This window comes from Miscanthus floridulus, chromosome 8 (assembly GCF_019320115.1).
Source record: "Miscanthus floridulus cultivar M001 chromosome 8, ASM1932011v1, whole genome shotgun sequence".
Taxonomy (NCBI): domain Eukaryota; kingdom Viridiplantae; phylum Streptophyta; class Magnoliopsida; order Poales; family Poaceae; genus Miscanthus; species Miscanthus floridulus.
Window position 1 is genome coordinate 47,075,149 of NC_089587.1, and position 20,084 is coordinate 47,095,232.

The 20,084-nt window shown below is 44.5% G+C and overlaps 1 non-coding gene across 1 annotated transcript; it reads right to left on the minus strand.

The window, feature by feature from the left end:
* Window positions 1-13,616: 13,616 nt before the first annotated feature.
* Window positions 13,617-13,722, minus strand: LOC136478616 (small nucleolar RNA R71). Its single transcript, XR_010764338.1, has one exon. It is a non-coding gene; the product is annotated as a small nucleolar RNA R71 (small nucleolar RNA).
* Between the last annotated feature and the right edge of the window lie 6,362 nt (window positions 13,723-20,084).

Genomic DNA, 20,084 nt, shown 5'->3' on the forward strand with positions numbered 1-20,084 from the left:
ATATATTCTGAGCCATTGCCTTGGTTCAGTTTTGCCATCATACTTAGAGTGGTTAGACGGTTTGAACTTGTGAGGTAATCGCACCGATGCAAGCCTGTTCGCGAAACAGGGGAATCTGTCGTGTGTTTCAGCTTCTTTGAATTCAGATTCAGCACCTCCTTCTGTCCAACTGTTGTTTTGATGGGAATAATTCTATGAGGCTGTCTGAGTAGGCACCCTACTCCTATTCTTTCTTGGTTGTTCAAATTGGTAGCCTTGATTATCTTCTTGCCTGTGGGTTGTTGATCTGGTGGGTAGTCTTGATTGGTCTCTCTCTTCATGCATTCTTGGGATCGTCGACTGGAGCAAGTCTTGGAGCTGTTCATACTTCTCACAGGGATGTGAAGTTGCTCTGAGTTCTTCTAATGCTTCTCGAATCTTATCGTAAGGCGTATTTGTCGTGCATCTTCCTTCGACTTCTCGTTGTGATTTTCTTTTGTTGTATTCAGCCAACTCTGACTCATATCTGATCTAGGCTTCCCTGCGCTGCCTAGCATAGTGTTGGCGCCCTTGCTTCAACTTGTTTTTCCTTTCTCTAGCTTGTTTCTGACTCTCTGTTTCTCCATCGTAGCCCTGGGCAAAGGGTGATATGTTGGATTCTGATTCATCTGATGACCTGACATCGGGTGCTTCTAGGGGATTTAATGGTGACCGAGGACGTCGAACCATGAGTACTTCCCGTGCGTGAGCCATTCTGTTATTGGTGTTAGTTTTCATACTGCCGGAGTTGCTGATGACTTCAGTAGATGCCTCGATGTCGCAGATCGAGTCTCCTTCTTGGTAAGGTAGAATAGCTGTTGTTGTTATGCCGACTAGTTAGGTTCCACTATCTTCAGGAACAGAACTTGGCCAGTGGATGATACAGTCTTGCGATGTTATCGTTAGTACGAGACCCTCTTGGGCTCTTGTCAGTGGTATCCCATGCATTGGACTGAAGGATCTTTCAAACTATCCCTGATAGGATTTTGCCATGTTGTTGAGCCCAAACAGAAAAGAATTTGACTTCTTGAAAGAACTCTGAATGTAATCTGAGTTGTTTTGGGTTGTGCTCTGGAATCCTACTGAAAAAGAACTCGGTTTCTTGAAAGAACTCAGATAAAACTTCACCTTGGACATGAAACTTGAATTCGAGTCGGATGCGCATAGACGTGAAATCTGATTTGAATCAGATATTATGAGCTACGTGAATCTTCTGGTGAGCTGATCCGTCGTAGTTATCAAAATAGGAAATTCTCCATGATGATTCAGATCTTTGAGGAGATGGCCTTGAAGCTTGCCATAGTTGTTCGCCTCGCAGATCCATGAGCCGAAGATGAAAGTTGATCCCATCGGGAAGATCATGTTATCGAGGTCCATCGAGCTCTCGGATGCAAAGTCATCGAAAGCCCCTACCTGGCACGCCAGCTGTCGATGTTTGACCACCGATAGCCTACCACAGGGGTCCCCGAGGCAGTATGTTCGGGCTTCAGCATATGCAGAACTCGATGGTGAACGCAAGAGACAAACGACTTATCCTGGTTCGGACCCTCGATCGTTGATCGAGTAACAGCCCTACGTCCAGCCGGCGTTAGCCTCTACGTTGGATTGATTGTGTTGTGTCGTACAATAGTTGTTCTGTTGTTTTCCAGGAGCCCTATCCTCCTTTATATAGTCAGGAGGCCAGAGTCCTAGTCGGTTTACAATGAGAGATCCTAGTAGGATTACTGAATAGTACTACTACTAAGATCACATGGGAAGAATCCTAGTTGGACTAGATCTTCTCAACGTCCAGCCGGCGTTAGCCTCTACGTTGGATTGATTGTGTTGTGTCATACAATTGTTGTTCTGTTGTTTTCCAAGAGCCCTGTCCTCCTTTATATAGTCAGGAGGCCAGAGTCCTAGTCGGTTTACAATGAGAGATCCTAGTAGGATTACAGAATAGTACTACTACTAAGATCACATGGGAAGAATCATAGTTGGACTAGATCTTCTCTCTCCCCTCGCGGGGTATCCTGTGGGTCCCGCATCGACAAGCCCTCGAGCACTTCATGGTTGAGCTCTGAAAGTCTCGTTTTGCTCCTTCAGGTCTTGTTGAGTAGGAACAAACATCATCCAAGTGCTTTCTGGAGTGAAACCTTGTAGCACTTCTTGGGATCTTCGAGTGGTGAGTGCTTTTTGAAGAAAAAGTACATCCATCTGGTTGTAGCCCCCGAGCCTCTTGCTATTTGGAACAAGGAGCTGGAGGATCTTGTCTTGAAGTTGCTCTGGTTGTTCGTTGAAGTTTTATCAAAAAGAACTCGAATATGGCTCGTTCCGGGTTCTTTTTGTCGTAATGTCTTGAAGTGGTCTGCATTGAGGAAGTCTTTTGGTGACGTGCACTTTTTCGAAGAAAAAGTGCACTCACTGAGTGTAGCCCCCGAGCCTCTTGCTATTTGGAACAAAAAGTTGGAGGGTCTTGAATCTTTATGTTGTTTGAAAATTTGTGTTCTGAAGTAGTCATCATCCGAGTAGTTTTGCGGCATCTTTCCAAAGCAGCCCTTTAGTCTTGGATTAAACCATCATCCGAGTAGTTTTGCAGCATGCAGCCTTCGAGCATATATCCATGTTGTTTTGTTCAGGAAGAACTCGGATGCGAGGTCTTGGCGTATTCTTTGATAGTCTACTGTTGTCAGATGTAGTTGTATGGTGGTGGTTGAGTATAAATGACTTTTGTTCATGGGTTGTACTGTGCTGGTATATTCTTCTGAATATGCTCGTCTTCGAGTACTGTTCCCTCTCGCCTGAGTCTTCCATTATTGACTCCTGTCTTTTCACTGTGTCCTTTGTTAGGCTTATTTCGTTGGTACTCCTAGTCCATGTGCGCCGCTCCTTTGATCTATAAATAATGTCCTGGAGTGCTTGTTTTCATCCATTGGACATTCTGTTGAAACCTTCGAGGTCATGAACATGGTAGTTTGTGAAGTAGAGCAGCCCTCGGGCATATTTTGTAGTTCCTGTGTGTCTTGCCGTAGCTGGAGGAAGTCTTGTGATAGGGATTAGAGGTAGGCTAATCCCGCGACAACATTGTACCAAGATGTACATGGCGGTAGTTGGAGGAAGTCTTGTGATGTGGGCTTCGTTCCTTCATCTGGCAGTTCTGGGTTGATCTTCGTCGCCTGTCCTGAGACTGTCCGGTGTAGATCAACACCATATCCAGCATCACATTGGCCTTAGGTAGACAGATGCCCGCCGGCCTTCTTTGCTCCATGTTGTCCTGCCGTACTGCTGATTTCCGCCTTGGTTGCACTACGTCCGTCCTTTGAAGAAAATAGTGTAGCTGATGGTGGTTTGTCGTTCCAAGTAGCAATTTGGGACACGTAGTCGTTCCAGAGCCTAGCCGTGTCCGTGTTGCTCTTTGCTACTTTGCTTTTCGTGGTACCGAGTTCATTGGGTCTTGTAAGATTTGTAATCTTCTATTTTTGAAGTCGCTTGTAATGGAACGAATCTTGTCTTCTGAATTGTCCTTCACTTCTCTGCTGTGATCCTTGTCGTTCATGAGATTACCGAGTTCTTTCTTAAATAACTGAGTTCTTTTGTTCCTTGCGAGGTAGCCCTTTGTTTCTTCTTGGTTGACGGGTTGCTCTTGTAGTGATCTGATAACCTTACCGTGGTGCTGGACGGATAAGTCTGAACTCTACCCATTGGATTGTACCGTTGTGTGAATTTGTGCCCTCCATCGTTTTAGCTACGTCGGTAAATGGACCGTTACGTTCTCACACGATGTTTTAACAGGCCCGGTGGGCCGTTTCTAACGCTGTAAAATTTATTTATAGACCCTTCGTCCTCTTTTTCTTTACTTGCCTTTCTTTTGCCTTCAAACCCTAGCTCTTAATCATCTGCCGTCGCCATTGCCGCCGCCGTCCTTAGTGCCGCCATCTAGCTTCATCTTCCCCAGTACCTTTTTGCTTCCGCTAGTTCATGGGTAAGAAGAAAACTGCGAGCAAGTCCCAGGCGACCTTCGTGGATGAGGAGTCATCCCTTTCTTTGATCGAGAACCAAGAGTTCATGGCCATGAGGGATGCTCAGAAGGTTTGGCCGGCTCTAACAACAAGCGAAGATCAGCTGCGTGAGCTCGTCAGCGACGGCTTGATCCAAAGCAAAGTCATCGCTGAATGGAGAGTTCCAGGCGAGCATCGGGTTCCTGCTCCGGGTCCTGGTGAGATTGTCCTCTTCGTTTCCTTTGTCCATGCCAGACTTTGCCTTCCTGCTTCCGCCTTCCTTCATTAGTTTCTTGGTTATTTCGGGGTTAGTCTGAACCATCTAACCCCTAATGTCATTCTCCATCTTTCCATTTTCGTTCATCTCTGTGAAGCTTTCCTTGGAATCTCTCCTTCTCTATCTCTTTTTCGCTACTTCTTTCGTCTGAAACCTCAACCCCGCCACGAAGAAACCAGCGTTCTTGGCAGTTGCGGGATTCAGTTTCGCCAGGGTCTTAAGAGCAAGTTCTTTGACTATGACCTGGTTGATTCTGTAAAAGATTGGCAAGCCAACTGGTTTTATGCTGCCAATTTGATCCCTTCCCTTGTCGTCCACTCTGGATCTGGTCCTGTGGTGAATGACCAATGGGACAAGAAACTTGAGTCACCTGTTGAGATTCAAGTGATCCAGCCACTCCTTGATAGGATTAGCATACTGAAATAGCAGGGTTTAACCGGTTTCGATATTGTTTTGAGTTTTCTTCGTCGCCGAGTTCAGCCTTTGAAAGAGCGGGAGCATGTTGGCTTTGAGTATTCTAGGGCTAAGGATCCTTCACGCATGGTCCCAGCTCTTGAGCTGACCGATGAGGAGGTACTCGAGCGTCTCTAGAAGATGCTGAAAGGAGTGAGAGTTATTCCTCCTGCTGTCTCTGAGTTCTCTGCCAACAACCCGCCCCCAGCTGTGAGTTGTTTATCTCTTTGTTTGGATACTTTATGTACTCTCGCTGCATCCATTTTTGCTTAGCTTTTCCTTGTCTTGCTATTTTATCCTTTTTCGTAGGAGCTTGGGCGGAACTTTGTTGACCCGATCCCACTTGATGTTCTCCCTGCCGTGGCGGAGACTAGGGATAAACTTGCCGGAACTTCTGCAACTACTAAGTCCCCAACCTCCATAGCGCTTCCTGGAGTTTCTTCTGGATTTGTTGATGTATATGACGAATATGTTCCTCGTCTAGTCCCTCGCGGTCCTCGTAGTGTCCCGAAGAGGGGGCGAACGGATGGGTCTTCATCTGGCCTGCCTATCTCCAAGAAGCCTTGCAAACCAAGTACTCTCTTAGGTACTCCAGTTGTTGCTAGCATGCTCTTAGGTGAGCACATTTAATACTCTTTGTTCCTTTGTTTTTCTGTTTCTCTCTTGAATCGAGTACTTTTTATTATTTTTTCAGCAGGTGCTCTGGTTTCCTTGGTTGAGGGAGAGGAGAATGACGAAGTACCCCTCATCATCCGGCGGTGAGTTATTTTCATATTCCTATTGCATTGAATTTCTCTTCTTTGTCTTGACTTTTAGTCTTGAACTTTTTTGAAGTAATCAGACGTCGGGTACGAGTTCTTCTGAGGCTCCCGCGCTGACTTCTTCTAAAGCTCCGGTGTCGAGTTCTTTGGTAGCCTTGGTACCAAGCTCTACCGCTCCTCTAGTGCAGAGTTCTTCCATGGCTCCAGCCTTGGCTTCTTCCGTGGCTTTGGTATCTGCTATCCCGCTCCCAACGTCGGGTAGCGGGGACGTTTTCGCCATCGTGGTCCCCCCTGCGAGGCCTTCTTTTGGTTTCGCAAAGAAGATAGTGGTTGGGTGAGTAGATTCTGGCTTCATCCTTTTGCTTCTGTCTTCCTTCTTCTGGTTCTCATTGGTGCTTTCTTTTATCAATTTTCAGTCTTTCATCTTCTCTCATTTCTTCATCGACTTCTTCTCAGCCTTCCGCTGTGCCATTGAGTTTCGAGCCTCAGGACTCGCAACATACTATTGGTGAAGTTGCTGCGGGGGCTTCGGAGCTACCTGGCGAAGTTGCAGACTTGGTCGCCCCGGAGGTGACTGTGGCCATCGCGTCGGGTCCTTCTGAGGGATTGGCTTCGGCTTCCCGGGAGGTTGCTTTGGTCGTTCCTTCTTCGCCCTAGCCGGCCTCTCCTTCCCCTTCTCTCGCTTCCGGCGATCCCTCTTTTACCGATGATGTGGTGCAACAGTTCGATGCCACCCATCGGCTATCGGAGCTGACTGCAGCCTAGGGGAGCTTGGCGTCCTCTACGACTTCTTTCGGGGAGAAGCTTCATGTAAGTTTTTCTGAGATTCTTTCTTAGGCCATTTGTTTTGCCTTCATCCTTTTGCCTTATTTTTCTCTTTCTTTAATTGTTTAGACTTTCTCTCATGACCATACCGGCTTCTTCTTTTCGTCTGAAACTGAGAAGAAGTTGTCCTCCGAGGTAAGTTCTTTGAAGACTGACCTTGACCTCCTCCGAGCCGAGTTGGAGACTGAGCGTAAGTCGCATCAAAAAGAGGAAAAGGCTCTCCGTGCCTGGGTGGTAGAGGTAGAGAAACAGAGAGACACTGTTGCCCAGGAATTGGAGAAACAAAAAGATGCTGTTATCCAGGAGGCTTCAAAGAACTCGGAGGCCATGAAGAGCTTGGAAGCCGTGAAGAAAGAATGTAAAGGTATTCCGGGTTCTCTTTGTTTCTTTCAGTATTCAAACCTTTCCCTCCTGCTGACTTGTTGTTTGGTGTCTTGTCCAGCTCTCTGAGTTGAAGGAAAAAAGCTCTCGGAGGGCATTGATGAAATGAAGACTCTTGTTCGTACAAGTCATAACAAGGCTGAGGAGGTAATTACTCATGCTGAAGAAGAACTTGCACTTGCTAAGTTGATCAGGCGTGGAGCTGATAAAGATCTTATGTAGGCCCAAAAAACTATTGAAAACTTGTCTGGGAAGCTGGCAATGGCTACTAAAAATTGGAACATTTTGTGGAAATCCTTTCGTTCAGTAGCTGATGTTCTCCGGACTCCAGCGGATGACGAGCAATCTTGGGCTCAGTTCATTCCTTGGATTCCGACTCGTTTCCAAGAGTTCGCGAAGAAGTATGGTCAAGTATGTACCAAGAATGTGCTGGCCCAGGTCCGAGTCCTTGCTCCAGAGGCGCCTCTGTCCAAGATAGCAGAGGAAGCTGATAGCCAAGAATACCTTGATGCCGTTGAGAGGATGGAGCCTGAGGTCGAAGGTTTAGCCAGTAGGGTTGTAGACAGTCTTAATATTGATATTTCCCTTCCTGATGACAATGCCTAATCCAATTGACCAACCTCTTGTAATATTACACTCCTCTTCAAATAAAGATTCTTTATTTTCGTTGATGTATTCTTTGCCCGGGTGTGGTCGGAGTTACTTGACTTGCTGAGTACTTTGTCCCGTTTTTGTTTCTGCTTTGTAAACAACTCCGTGCATTATCCTGACGAAATCCCTCGATTTGTCGAGTACTTTTCTTTTCTTCCTCTTTTGTGATCCGTCGAGTGCTTTGTCCGCGCTATAACTTGTTAGGTGTTGATCTTTGTGTTGACAACCTTTCGTCTGCGCTATGTAAAAATGACTCAGTATAGAATGTTGCCTTGACAAACTTTGGCATCCAAGTGCTTTCTTGAGTGGCGCTTGTGCTTTTTTGAGGAAAAAGTATTCCTATCTGGATGTAGCCCCCGAGCCTCTTGCTTTTCGGAACGAAGAGCTGGAGGGTCTCTTTAAGCTTAATTTCGGTCGACTAGTTTTAGGTGTTAGCTTTTAGCTACCTTCATCGGTGGGCTTAAGCATCTTTTCAGCTATTTTGCCTTCAGCCAGGATTCTCAGGCATGTTTTTAGCCATTTTGCTTTTTGTTTCGGGTGTTAGCTTTTAGCTACCCTCATCGACGGGCTCAAGCGCCTTTTTAGCTATTTTGCTCTCGGCCGGGATGCTTAGGCATGTTTTTAGCCATTTTGCTTTTTGTTTCGGGTGTTAGCTTTTAGCTACCCTCATCGGTGGGCTCAAGCGTCTTTTCAGCTATTTTGCTCTTGGCCGGGATGCTTAGACATGTTTTTAGCCATTTTGCTTTTTGTTTCGGGTGTTAGCTTTTAGCTACCCTCATCGGCGGGCTCAAGCGTCTTTTCAGCTATTTTGCTCTCGGCCGGGATGCTCAGGCATATTTTCAGCCATTTTGCTTTTTGTTTTGGGTGTTAGCTTTTAGCTACCCTCATCGACGGGCTCAAGCGTATTTTCAGCTATTTTGCTCTCGATCGGGATGCTCAGGCATGTTTTCAGCCATTTTGCTTTTTGTTTCATGAAAATAACTCGTTGAAAGTCATGACAAGACATGCTGTGGATGAATATCATCTTTATTGATCATGAATATAAACTAATACATATGTTGTCGAGGAATATTGTCCTTTGTCGATTGTGAACGTTGGTCCCTTGTGGCTTACATATCTGTTTTTTCTTGAGTTGTTTTTATGCGTAGAATCTTCTTAGCTAGATGATGTGCCATGTATTGCTGACTTCTCTTCCATCTTGGGTCCTGGCATCTTAAGTAGTAAGTACGAATAATGTGGTATTGCCATGAATTTTGCCAGTGCTGGGCGTTCGAGGATTGCATGATATGACGAATCGAAGTCTGCGACCTCAAATTTGATAAACTCTGTTCGGTAGTTCGAAGGAGTTCCAAAAGTAACGGGTAAAGTAATTTGTCTGAGCGGCATGGCTGCTTTGCCGGGTACTATTCTGTAAAAAGGTGTGCTTGTTGGTGTGATCATCCCGGTGAGTTGTAGTCCCATATTCCTTAGTGTTTCTGAAAAGATGATGTTGAGTCCGGCTCCCTCGTCGATTAGTACTTTGGTGACAGTCATACCAGCAATAGTTGGATCTAGAACCAATGGATAATGGCCTGCGTTTCCCTCGCTAGTCCATTGGTCTTCTCTGGTAAATTAGATAGGGTACTGTGACCAATTGAGATATCTTGGTGTAGCCGGTTCTGCTGTCATGATAGTCCATAGTGCTAGTTTTTCTTGATGTTTGCTTCTGCAATCTGGAGCCCCTGAGAAGATCACTGCTACCATTCCCCTGGGTTTTTGGAATCCTTTGTCCTCGTGGTTGTCTTCATCTTTTTTCTGATTGTCCTCTTTGGTGTTCTCCTTACTATCTTTTCTTGTGTATCGATCATTGAAAGTGTAGCAATTTCCGATGGTGTGCCTCCCATTAGGGTGCAATGGGCAACGTATGTTTTCAATGTCATCATATCTTCTGGGTTTGGAAAACTTCTTTGATTTGTCGGCCATTGCCATGGTATTGTCTGGTCTACGTTTTCTTTCTTGATGTCTGCTATTTCGATGATTTTGCTCGTCCGGGTTGTCCTGGTTGCTTCTATCCGGGAACCTTTCTTGTGTTTTTTCTTCTGCAGTAATCATCTTTTCTACTGTTCGTCTGAACTCTTCATTGTTTCTCGGATTTTCTTTGTAGAAGTCTTGAAATTTCCACCTAGCCATGATTCCGTGAGAGAAAGCTTCAATTACTTCTCGTTCGGTGATGTCATGCACTTGAGCCCGTAGTTCGCCGAATCATCGATAGTAATTTCTGAGACTTTCACCTCCCTTTTGCTTGAGTCCTTTCAGTTCTACATGAGTGATCGGGTGTGTGATGATACCCGTGAAATTTTCACAGAAAGCTCTTTGCAAGTCCTCCCAATTTCTGATCGACCCTGGGTTCAATTTATCGAACCATTAGAGGGCATAGTTTCTAGTGCCATGGGAAAGAACAGGGTCTTGATATCGTCGTCTCCTTTGGCTAGTTCAATTGATTGTGAATATATTCTGAGCCATTGCCTTGGTTTAGTTTTGCCATCATACTTAGAGTGGTTAGACGGTTTGAACTTGTGAGGTAATCGCACCGATGCAAGCCTGTTCGCGAAACAAGGGAATCTGTCGTGTGTTCCGGCTTCTTTGAATTCAGATTTGGCACCTCCTTCTGTCCAACTGTTGTTTTGATGGGAATAATTTTGCGAGGCTGTCTGAGTAGGCACCCTACTCCTGGTCTTTCTTGGTTGTTCAAATTGGTAGCCTTGATTATGTTCCTTCCTACTTTCTCCGTTATGGCTTCCACCTGGCCCAAGTCTTTCGAAAGTGGACTTCCTTTGATTTTGATCTTCTTGCCTGTGGGTTGTTGATCTGGCGGGTAGTCTTGATTGGTCTCTCTCTTCATGCGTTCTCGGGATCGTCGACCGGAGCAAGTCTTGGAGCTGTTCATACTTCTCGCGGGGATGTGAAGTTGCTTTGAGTTTGTCTAATGCTTCTCGAATCTTATCATAAGGCGTATTTGCCGTGCGTCTTCCGTCAACTTCTCGTTGTGATTTTCTTCTGTCGTATTCAGCCAACTCTGACTCATATCTGATCCAGGCTTCCCTGCGCTGCCTAGCACGGTGTTGGCGCCCTTGCTTCAACTTGTTTTTCCTTTCTCTAGCTTGTTTCTGACTCTCTGTTTCTCCATCGCAGCCCTGGGCAAAGGGTGATATGTTGGATTCTGATTCATCTGATGACCTGACATCGGATGCTTCTAGGGGATTTAATGGTGACCGAGGACGTCGAACCATGAGTACTTCCTGTGCGTGAGCCGTTCTATTATTGGTGTTAGTTTTCATACTGCCGGAGTTGCTGATGACTTTAGTAGATGCCTCGATGTCACAGATCGACTCTCCTTCTTGGTAAGGTAGAATAGCTGTTGTTGTTGTGCTGACTAGTTGGGTTCCGCTATCTTTAGGAACAGAACCTAGCCAGTGGATGATACAGTCTTGCGATGTTATCGTTAGCACGAGACCCTCCTAGGCTCCTATCAGTGGTATCCCAAGCATTGGACTAAAGGATCTTTTGAACTGTCCCTTGGACACAGAACTTGAATTCGAGTCAGATGCGCGTAGCCATGAAATCTGATTTGAATCGGATATTATGAGCTGCGCGAATCTTCTGGTGAGCTGATCCGTCGTAGTTATCGAAATAGGAAATTCTCCATGATGATCCAGATCTTTGAGGAGATGGCCTTGAAACTTGTCGTAGTTGTCCGCCTTGCAGATCCATGAGCCGAAGACGAAAGTTGATCCCGTCGAGAAGATCATGTTATCGAGGTCCATCGAGCTCTCGGATGCAAAGTCGCTGAAAGCCCCTACCTAGAGCTGTCGATGTTTGACCACCGATAGCCTACCACGGGGGTCCCCGAGGCAGTATGTTCGGGCTTCAGCGTATGTAGAACTCGATGGTGAACGCAAGAGACAAACGACTTATCCTGGTTCGAACCCTCGATCGTTGATCGAGTAACAGCCCTACGTCCAGCCGGCGTTAGCCTCTACGTTGGATTGATTGTGTTGTGTCGTACAATTGTTGTTCTATTGTTTTCCAGGAGCCTTGTCCTCCTTTATATAGTCAGGAGGCTAGAGTCCTAGTCGGTTTACAATGAGAGATCCTAGTAGGATTACTGAATAGTACTACTACTAAGATCACATGGGAAGAATCCTAGTTGGACTAGATCTTCTCTCTCCCTCGCGGGGTATCCTGTGGGTCCCGCATCGACAGTTACCATCCATCATAAACCGTCAACTTAACATGAATAAATGCATAAAAAGGATCACCAATATAGACTTAGGGGTTTAAACTGACAATTTCCATGAGTTTTAGTGAATCTGTATTTTCAGCAAGGTTATTTCATAAAACCATCAAGGAGGATCAAATCGTCAAATAAAATCACACTTATCCATGATGAAACGGACACCAGAAGGTTCCAGAAGACTCGAGAGGACTCCACACCAAAGCGGGGGCCAAGCCACTGCCAGGTGGGGCCGGCTGGCCCCACCTAGAGGCCGCCCGACCCCTAAGGAACCCACCTATCAGCCTCCTTCATATGTCTATTTCCCACTGCCTCCTAGGATGCATCTACATCGTCCTTTAAGTCGGTTTGATCCAAGGGCTCATGTTGGACACTCTAGCCTATATAACCAGCCCCTACCCCCCTCTAGAGCACGCTGCCATAAGTCAAGATTAGACCAAAAATTAGGGTTTCTAGAGAGAAGAGAATAGAGCTTGAATTCTTCAAGTTTCTAGTATAGGCTAGCTAGCAAGGTTCAAGTAGAGTTTGGGCTATCGCTTAGAATTTTGGATCTGCCATCTGGACACTGGTATAACCATTGTATCTCTTTATTTATGACTTTGTGCTACTTCAATATTATGTTGTTATTTATTATGCTCCTAGTTTGCTCTAGTTGTATGCTTGATATAGTTATGATTGATGATGAATACATGCATATGTTCGCAAAGCTCTTAGCTCAATACTCGAGTGAGTTAAGCGGTCAACATTATGTAAGCATGGTGCTTAGATATTGTTTGCCTACGGATGCCTTCTGCACACTAGGTCATGTGGTAGATCACGGATGTGACACTCCCATTGAGTCCTTTGTAGTCCACTCCCCGTTTCTAGAGCATGTAGAACATGATTGTGAAGGAAGACAAGCTCTGTTCTTAATCTTCCTTAGTAATATTCCTTATGCATAGATCCAAAGTTAGTTATACTATAGATGAGAGTGTATATACTTGGGTGTACAAAAGACTTAGTAGATAAGTAATGACTAAGGAATCTTTTGCTCTTAATGAATCTCCTGCTTAGCCTTACAATATTTTATGAGTATCTATTTCTCTCTTTAGAATACCATTATTACCTTACATTTATCTTTTATTTATCACTCAACTTACCCCTGCCATAGCATGAGAGTGGTTTTATCATAAGTATATATATTTGTCAATATCCCTATGCCAACACAACCCCATAGCTCCTCCCTATGGATAAAATATAAATAATGATACTCGGTATACTCCCGGGTGAAATGCTACAATGGTAAATTATCTGTGCGCTTACGGATACCTTATATATATAGTTTACAAGTGTTTTCATAATTACCAATAATGCATTTCTAGCATCATGCTAGGGATGACAACTTAGTTAAGAGTGATGCTAAGAAATGTCAACAAGCATTTCTAGCGCCGTTGCCAGGGAGGGGCACATGGCTAAGAGAACTGACCAAATAAATACTTATTGATAAAATCATAACCTCTGCTTTAGCAGGCTTACCCTTATTTTGTCTTTGTTGATATCTTTCATAGGGTATTGCAGGATTGGTTGTGATTCAACAATTTCTATCAATTAGAATCAACTAAATCAAGAGGAAGCTCAACACTAGTTTCTGAAGCTATGGCTGACAAGACTCTGCATGAATTCTCTACTCTAAGCACCGAGAACATTCACACTAGACCAACACTCAAAACCAATAATCTTGAGTTCAAGCTCAAGCCAAGCCTCATCAACATGGTGCAACCTACCCCATTCAGCGGAAAGGCACATGAAGATGCCAGTGCTCATCTTCAGAATTTCCTAGAGATAAGTAGCACGGTCATCATCAAGGATGTTGCTCAAGACATCGTACTACTCCACCTCTTTCCATTCTCACTTGTGGGAAGAGCGAAGCAATGATTCTACACCAACAAAGATCACATCAATACATGGGCAAAGTGTTCAAAGGCCTTCCTAGAAAAGTTTTTCTCTATAGGCAAGACCAATGCCTTAAGAGGAAAGATTTCAAATTTCCCACAGCAAAAGGAGAGACCATTTTAGAAGCATGGGAACATTTTCAAGAATATGTTTCAGATCGCCCTCATCATGGAATGGAAGATTGGTTGCTCATGCAAAATTTTTAACATGGATTAACTCAGACAAGCCCATGAACAACTCGATGCCACTGCTAGAGGGTCATTTATGTCACTCACCCTTAGAAAAGCTAAAACTCTTATGGAAAAGATAGCCTCTAATCAAGGATGGTCATCATGCAATATTCAATCATGAAATAAAAGTGAAGAAGTACCAGAAGAGGTGTGTGCACTGTCAACCAAGATGGACGTCTTGTTGAATTGGCTTGAATAGCGAGCCAATTACAAGAGAGATTGTCAGACCATTCAAGATGTATTCAATGCTTAAAACACCTATGGAGAATATTTGGGGGTTGAATTCCCTGAATATCAGGAGGATGCGAATATCGTCATCAATAGTTCTGCTCCACAACAATAGAGACAATGATGGAATCAATAACAATGGTTAAATTACCAAGATAAGTACCCAGATAATTACTATAATTCTTCTAATTCTAAACAACCATCCTTAAGAGACTTGATCTTAGAACAAGCTAGGATTAATGAGAATATTTCTAAGAAGCTTGCTTTTAATGATAAGGTCCTAGAAAATATAAACACTAAAATGGATAATGTTTCTTCTGCCATACAAGACCAACTTAGCTATAATAAAAAGATAGAATCTCAATTAGCCTAGTTGGTCACTGCTCTTCCTTTTGCCACTAACCTTGAGAAGGTCAATGCCATAACCACAAGAGGTGGCAAGTCTACTCGTGATCCGCCATATCCGACAAGGACAGGTAAGACACCAGTGGTAGTACAGGAAGAGAAAAAGAAGGACGACGAAGAAAATGGGCCAGAAGAGCAAGAGTTACAATGAGATTTCCATGATAGAACCTTCCTACCATTTCCACGCAGAAATAGAAAAGCCAAAATGGACGAGCAGTTTGGTAAGTTTGTAGGGGTAATTCAAAAGCTATATATCAATATTCCGTTGGTAGATGCCATACAGGTGCCTACCTACGCGAAGTATCTCTGAGATATCCTCAACAATAAGAGACCACTGCCCTCCACTAAGGTAATCAAGTTAATGGAAGAGTGTAGTGCGGCCATCCTAAACACAGCACCTATCAAGAAGAAGAATCCAGGATGTCCCACTATCGATTGTTCAATCAGGAGCCAAAACTTTGAGAATGCGTAATGTGATCTTGGAGCAAGTCTCAGTGTCATGCACAAGAAGGTCTTCGACAAGCTCAACCATTCAACACTCACACCAACATCGATGTGTTTGCAACTAGTTGACCAATCGGTCCTCTACCCTACATGAATCGCTGAGAATATTCTGGTAAAAATATGAAATTTCTTTGTTCCTGTAGATTTTGTGGTACATGACATGCAAGAGGACATGAAGACACCACTCATTCTTGGGAGACCCTTCCTGAGCACTACAAATGCGCACATTGATGTCGAAGCCAAGAGATCAAATTCCATATTTACAGAAAGGAAGAGCGGCTCGCTTTCAAGCCAAGACCGGAACAATGCTCCAATTTAGAATGGCATGAGAAGCAAGTGCAACCGTTAAGGTCTCCATCTCCGGGACCGACTGATGCAACCGAAGAATGAACTCGAATGGAGGAGTCCGGTTCGTTGGACTCAAAATTTCGAACCATCGCTGGGAGGTAACTCGGTAGTTATCCATATTTACTTTTCGCATTATATTTTTACTTCGGCATATTTACTTCATAAAACTTTTATTAGAAAAATGAAATAAACAATTCTCATCATGGCATACTAAAAATTCAAGCCCCATATAAATATTTTTTATGGAGCGTAAAAACCCCATAAGAAATATTTACTGTGGAGGCATAAAAATATATAAAAATGTATATATATCATCATTCATCTTCTCATATTTCATAGTTTCACAAAAGTAATTTTGCATTGCATTCTTATACATGTATATGGTAGAAATATAGACACTAGGACCCACAGACACTTGGGACCCACCACCACCACCTCCATAACCACCATACATCACTTCCATCACCTCCTTCCCCACTCATTTTCACTCTGCACTATCCAGAGCACATTCCCACCGAAAGGAGCACTTCACTTACTTAACCATGAAGCAAACGATCCACCAGGAAAATGGAGACCCCATTTGGCCATGATGTGGGGCTGGCTGGCCCCACCACTAGGCCAGTCGGCCTGCTACCTCCCCCTCTATAAATCCCACTCCTTCCTTGATGCTCTCGGCCTCTAACATGACACAAAATCAGCTTCTAAGCTCGAAATTCCAGTTCAAAAATTTTGTAGTTGAATTTCCTTTGGTAGAAGTAGTGTTGGAGAAAGAAAGAGTGTGAGGAAGCTTGAGTGTGAAAGTAGTGCTAAAATCTTGAGAAAGAGAGGAAGAGGTGCTGCTTAAGAGTGGTAGTGCTGTCCTAATCAAGAGAGGAAATTAAAAAGAATTAGGGTGGAAGTCATGCCAAAATCTTGATTAGAAATTCATTAAGTAATCTCGAACGACTAACCCTCGGATGATTGATTCTAGAACGACTGACTCCTAGATGGCTAATCGCTAACTTTTTATTTTCCTAATCCGTTCCATGAGTTGTGTTGTCTTGTGTTTATTTTGCAAAGCTATAAAGTTTATAGTTATGCCAAACCGCTGCCAGGGTCATCACAAGGACCATAAACAATTGTTGACTTCCATACTTCTCCATTATGCATACCTATAGAGTTTATAGTTATGCCAAACCGCTGCTTGTCAAGTATGACACCATTGAAAATTGCACTGTTCTAGATAACAAGAATCCCCCTGAAGCACCAATTGAGGGGATGAAATCAAAACTATCAAAACTTCTTGGAGCAAACTTTTGGATGTAAGAAATATCAAAATGCTCTCGTTTCGTTTCTTGTAAACAGATCACAGAACAAGAACTTTCCTCAATTTTATCTCTTACTGCATCCCATTTTTCTAAAGCATTGATTCCACGAATGTTCCAACAAAGAATATGCCAATTACATGTGTTCATCGATAAAAACATGTGGAATAAAAGAGAGATCCAAAGTCACTAGGACCATTGGGTGAGAGCAGCACCAATCATTGGTGTGAATAGCTGGAACAGTGATAAGCAGACATGCATATCGCCAGATGAGAGCAAGGCATAAAAGATTACTACCAGGCATAGGGTTCAGATAATGTTCAAGCAACATAAAGTATCTCGACAAGGAGTTCACACTCCTGTGATGCTTGTTACTATGTCGTTTACAATTTTAAGTTTGGCTGTTTACTTGTGATGTAGAACAGAGCATCCATTGGTGTTGAAATGACGTTTACCTATTTCTTGTATACATAAAGCCTGGCCTCGCTCCCATTGTTTGATTCCACCTTGCATTGTGCAAAAAACCCTTGCCTCACCTCGCAAAGTCCCAAACTCCTCCTCCCCATCGCTTCCCACTAAGGCCGTGCCCATGAAGCGCTACTCGAGGAAGGGTCGCCTGGCTCCGGTCCTCGCTTCCTCCAATGTACTAGCTCTCCCCACTTTGGAGGAGGCTAGGCCAATGGTGCACCCTGCTTCATCGACGGAGGCAGCATCGATGTCTAGTCCTAGGAGAGAGGTGTTCTTGTTGCACTCCCGCCTGCCATCTCCTAGACTGCCATTGCTCTCCTTGTCGCCATCAACAACGATGCTGGTGCCACCGGCAATGATGGTTCCCTCACCACCGCCACTCCCAGTGCGCTCCACTTTGCTGTCGTCGTAGGCTGCATGGCCTCCTCTGTTCTTGCTGGCCCACGTCACAAGCGGGTCTCATGTATCCTCGTGCTCCCACTCACCGTCCGCCGAGGACATGTCCGAGCGCTCTCCGAGCTACATCACAATAGACTTGGAGGACAATCGTCGGCATAGGTACATAACTCCCGTCCCTGAGAGCCAGAAGCTGATGCTACGCACCAGCCGCTATGGCTTGTTGGCGTGCCCCCTTTGCCCACAAAGTGTGCCTCATGGTTGGACACAGTCCTTTGTCAGGGAGCATGTCCTCACTTGGGCCAAGCTCCGCCCACACAGGATGTATGTCGTCGACAAGAAGATTGCCTGGCATCATGCGCTAGTGAGGAACCAGGGCTGTATCACCGATGGGGGAAGCCACCGACGATTCTGGGCCATGTAGCACTAGTTAGATTGGTTAATCATTTGCCTTCTAAATGTGATCGCTCTCTCCCTTATCATCTAGGCTTGAACTTGTCTTGCATTGTGCAACGATTCCTCCATGGCGGCGTCGCCCCCATCGTGGGCCTTCCCACCGGTGCTGTCGAAGAGTCATCCCATCACCGTTCGCCACCGCTGAGCCTGTCTGGTTCTGAAGTGGGCAAATCTTCAGGAGATGAAAAATACCATAAGTTATTGAAGCATTACCATGAGGTCCAAGCATTGTTGTGTGCATTTAGGCTGCACACCGACATGTTGCACGGTGACTTGGTGGCCCAGGCGTGAGAAGACAAGGTGGTTGTGGTGTCCGAATTCATTCATCAAGCGGCTACCACAGCGTTGGCCACTGCCCAGCTTTAGTTTGGCGAGGCAGTGAATGTCCGGGTGGTGGAGCAAGGTTTTTCACTAGGATCGGACGACAATGAGATCAATGATCTCATCGAGAGCCTCCATCCAGCTACCAACGACATCTTAGCGAAGCTGAATGTGGAGCAGATCCTGCACGCCCACCTCGACCCTTGATCTATGGGTCGTATCAGTAGTACTAGTAGTCATGACTAGGTTTACCTTGTAGATGTCATGTTAATCATTTATAGTTAGAACTAGTATGAAGTCATGTTAATCATCTGTAGTTAGAACTAGTATGTCTTGGTAGTAGTTGGATAACATTGAGTAGTGGGATGGCACTGCTCTCCTCTTATTTGCATGTATTTGATAAAATTTGTTAAACTTGCAAGAACCATGCAACGATGAGTTCATACGAGCAAATCTCATTTTTCCTCATTTTCATGTGATGCTTGTTACTGTGTCATTTACAACTTTAAGTTTGGGCCCTATTTTTAAATCTGGGTCGACGCGTAGGATTGTCCGGCCGCTGAGAAACAACACGAGCCAGACTTTAGTGCACCATGCAAATGTGACATACATCAAATGGAACTTTATTTACTCCTCTGCTAATTTTGTAAGAACAAGGGAACATAGAGAAGGTAGTAAGGTCTACTAGAGATGCTCTAAGCACCCAATCTTGAAGAACGAGCACCTTGCAAACTTGAAGCACCCCCAATCGAGTATGGAGCCCCTAAATAGGAGAGAACCAGATGATTATAGATCTTTTGTTAACACAAAATATGCAAGAAGATCTACAATCATCAAGGTCAAGCTCGTGTTCAACGGCAGCACCTTGCAAAGGATTGAGAAGGAGCACCTCACAAAACTTGCGCCAGCATCTCAGTGGGGTGCTTTATATTCCATAATCTTACTACCTCTAAGGATCGAGGGATGCAGATCTGCATCTCGATGCTCAAGTGCAACAAGATTATGGAATCTAAAGCACCCAATCTTGAAGGCCTTCTCCAAATACTAACATCCCTATGAGGTGCTTTATCTCCATCTTGAACCTCTCATGGCCCAGGCCGTGAGAGTTGTAAGGAGGAAGACAAAGCACCTCTAGACGATGAAGAAAGATGATTGGCTCACGAGCGTGTGGATTCAAGAGTGTGTGGATTGAGCCCAAGAGGTGCATCTAGACCCAGGTTAAATAGGCCAACCGAAGATGGAGAAGTGCAAGTAATGGTGATGCAAGTAGTTGGGAAATAACTCACGCTGACTCTTCACTCTTCAGCCTACCCCTCGACTGCTATGACTGCTTGGATTGGAATCAAATAAAGTATAGAAAAGACCTATCACAACTGCACCAGGCATTCAAGTCTCAAGCATGTCAGAAGCTCTTTTTCTTGATTCACTTCTTGTGTCTAGCTTTCCTAACGCATTCGCTTCACTCTCATATTTTATTGTGCTTGCAATAAAGTCGGAATGCGACATATTTCATCTCGTCAAACACTATACAGTATAGAGATGTGAGTAAAACTGTTGCCTATGGAGTGCACTCAGTGACAACATTTGTATCAGTAGTAGTAGTTTAGTCATGAGTGGTTTCGATCTGTGTTGAACCCAACTCGACTTATTTTCGTATATTTGATAAGATTTGTTGAACTTATAAGAACCATGCCTTAAAAATTATTTTATTTAGAATTTTTATACTTCACAGGATCACACAAGGTTCGGCCGTTTGAAATCTTGACTACCCGGATGACGTGCTCCTGCATTCCCACGTAGACGCACACGCGTGGGTGGCGTCAGCAGCCTATTACAGCAGGGGACGTTGCTTTCAGCCTATCGCATTGATGTGATG